Source organism: Nycticebus coucang, chromosome 12, assembly GCF_027406575.1.
Source record: "Nycticebus coucang isolate mNycCou1 chromosome 12, mNycCou1.pri, whole genome shotgun sequence".
In the NCBI taxonomy this organism is placed as follows: domain Eukaryota; kingdom Metazoa; phylum Chordata; class Mammalia; order Primates; family Lorisidae; genus Nycticebus; species Nycticebus coucang.
In genome coordinates this window covers 76,773,253-76,776,567 of record NC_069791.1, presented here as the reverse complement: position 1 = coordinate 76,776,567, position 3,315 = coordinate 76,773,253, and the positions used below count along the sequence as shown (strand labels likewise).

Sequence of the window (3,315 nt, the reverse complement as noted above, 5' to 3'; positions counted from 1 at the left end):
TTCAAAACTGGTTAATAAAGTGATGGTATCAAGCATCTATGGTGTCTTTCCTATTTGGATCATACATTTGGTAACCACATAGCTGATAAAAGGAAATTTCTCTTTATAGCAGCATTCTAGCTAACAAAAGAAAACAACTTCCGTAGATTCGGAAGATGATTGTTTTGAGAGCCCTAGTACATTAATGAATCTAAACAATGATTATTAATAACCTCCAACATCACAAAACAGAGGCAACCAGACATCTAGTCCCTTTGATGTGAAGTAGTCTCATGAAATATAATAATTATCTGAGAAGGTAGCGCTAATACTGGTTTTTCCATTCCTTCAGTCTTCTGATGGGAGACTTTACTGTAACAGCAGAAGCGGATTATGGGTCCAGACACCACCAGCTACTGTTTTCATGGGGGAACCACAGTGCCACATCCTCACAGCTTGTCTCTTCATCCTGGTTTTGCCACAGAAGGATCAAGTATACTTGGCTTGCTGGCTGATTTCAATTTTCTTCACTATTTTTGGGAGGGAGGCACCTAGTGGGCCCCATATTTACTGATGATCCCAACCTTCTTGGTGCATTTAGCCATATCACTGAGAACCGGGCCCAGAGAAGAAGCCAAATTTGAATTCTATTAGGTCACTAGATCTAACTACCAATCTGTAGCAAATACAAGGATGGATGAACATGTTAAAGTACATCAATGGAGATTCAGTTGGAGAGATCCAGGTTGCAAGAGACTACAGAATGTGCTAAAAAAAAATTCATAGAAAAAAGAAAGAGAGCAGGAAGCTATAGATTAAAAGGAATTTAGGAGCCATATTGATGAATTGCAATACATGAGCCTTATTTGAATATTGACTGAAACACATGGTTACAACTCTATCAGACAATAGGAGAAATTATATTTTGACAGATTATTCAAGGAATCATTATTATATGGGCACTACTATAATTTTTTATATGATGATTGTATTGTGATCATGTTTTTGTTAAAAAAGTAGTTCCTAATCTTTTAGCAGTATATTCTGAATCAAGAAAATCCCTGATATCTGGTATTTTCTTCAAAGTAAATTGTCAATTGCAGGGACAGGGAAATGGGTGAAGAAAGAGGTTGAAACAAGATCAGTCCTGAGTTGTTAATTACTGAAACTGGATAAGGCATGTGGAGGTTTATCATAGTGTTCTGTTTTATACATTCTTAAAATTAAGGATATTGTACATTCTTAAAATATTCTATATAGAAAGTTCAAAAAATGTATACAGTGAAATTATCAAATTGCCCGTGATTGTGCTTGGGCTCAGTTTTGTCTTTGTTGCAGTTTTAATACTCACTAGGGTGATTTTAACGTACAACCCCAATTCCAGAAACCTCCTTTAATTTTCCTTAACAATCTTTTCCCCAGTGGGGTTTGGAATTCAGTCCTGTTGGACAGATGCAGTACGGGGAAAACCACACCTTCCCTTGTGATCGATCTCATCTTGAAACTTTCTCATTTATCTTGTTTCAGGGTTGCAAGTTCTATTTTTCTATCAGTTTTTCTAATTTTCCTGGCTGGTTTGAAACTTCAGGAAGTTAATAGTCATTTTGCATTTAACTTCATTTGCCCTTGAGGCCTTGGAGGATGCCTGCCAATAACGAGCTGACCTATTTTTAGGAACAGGGTGTTGTTCTGAAGACTCCACTGTCTCCTTCCCTCAAAGAGGAAATGCCCATCTTCTTGGGCACCTGTGTGGAACTCAATTCCATTTAGTTTGCAGGTGTAGATGTGTTGGTGAGAAGACGCACACAAGTCTGTACTGGGACTTAGCAATCACCGTGGGGAAGAAAGCAGATGTGAGAACTTCCCTCAGGAGCCTCTTCTACCCACCTGCCTTGAGTTTTCTGTAAGATCAGGGAGGGCCATGGGGGCCGCTGTGGGATGGGAGGCAAGGACTGACTGCACTGGAGCTGTTGAACTCCCAGGAGGAATGTGGACCCAAGGGCAATCCCCTAATCCCATGGACAAAATGTCAGATGATGGAAGTTCCCCAGAGTGTGGTGAGAATGTTGGATCTGTCACCTTTCTCTAGTGACACTGGTGGGGTGCAACCTGTGTGGTCACTCAGGGTCCTGTGCTTGGTTATGCTCTATTGTCATCATCTTGAAATTCTTCATACATTTTTAACAAGAAGTCCCATATTTTCATTTTACACTGGGCCCTGCAAATTTTGTCCTGGTCGAGAAGGACAATTTTGAATGTGTTGTTGTGGGAAGGGTCGAACCATCTCTTGATTTAGGCCCAAAGGATCTGATGTCGGCCTACACACTTTGAAGTATAGAGAAGGGGTGTTGTAAACAGCAAGAGCAAAGAAAGCCAGGAATGGAGAGCCGGAGGCCACAGTCAGGGAGACATCGGCATGAGCATTTTAAATACTGGTGGAAGGACTTTCCCCCTCAACTCAGTCTCTCCTGAGCACATGCCAGCAAGGTGGGCAGGGCAGGAGAGATCGTGTCTTCAGTTTAGGAGATAAGTCTGCTTAGAGAGGTGCTAAACCCAGCTGAGCCAGTTCTGTCTTAGCCATTTGACTCTGCTGGGAGAAGGAGAAAGTGTCAGGGGAAGGGGCAGTGAGATTTCAGGCCATGAGCAGAGGAACACAGCTGGTCTGCATAGCAGATCCAGACTTAAACCCAGCTGAGCCAGCTCTGTCTTAGCCATTTGGGCTGCTGTAACAGAATATTATAATCGGGGTGGCTTAGAAACAACCAAAATTTATTTCTGACAGTTCTGGAGCCTTGGAAAGTCCAAGATCAAGGTAACAGCAGAGTTAGGGTCTGGTGAGGGCTGAGGGTCCACTTCTTGGTTCACAGACTGCTGTTTCTCACTGTCCCTTTGATGGCAGAAAGGGCAAGGAAGCTCTTTCATAAGGGCACTAATCCCACTCATGGGGGCCCTGCTCTCACAGTCTAATTATCTCCTGAAAAGCCTACCTCCAAATACCATTGCATTAAGAACTAGGTTTCCATACATGAATTTTGGGGAAGATATAAATGTTCAGTCCCATTTTAAAAGAGTTCCATTAAATAAGGCAACCTGCCTCTTCATTGAATCATTCAACAGACATAAACACACATATACATTCTTACATTTGTGTTCACACACATGCATGCATGTGCACATACACACAGAATTTCAGACATAGTTTTCATGGCAAACCAGACAGGTCTTTGTTCTCATGGTGCAGGACAAGGAGGCAGACGGCCAGGATTATGGTAGGCAGAGATCAGAATTCCAGAAGTGTCAGAACACGTGGGGCAGGGTATTTAGTGGACCATTTAA

At 41.9% G+C, this 3,315-nt stretch overlaps 1 pseudogene; it reads right to left on the bottom strand.

Moving 5' to 3' along the window:
- Nucleotides 1–304: 304 nt before the first annotated feature.
- On the bottom strand, nucleotides 305–584 carry LOC128561998 (60S ribosomal protein L37a-like; annotated as a pseudogene).
- Nucleotides 585–3,315: the final 2,731 nt, after the last annotated feature.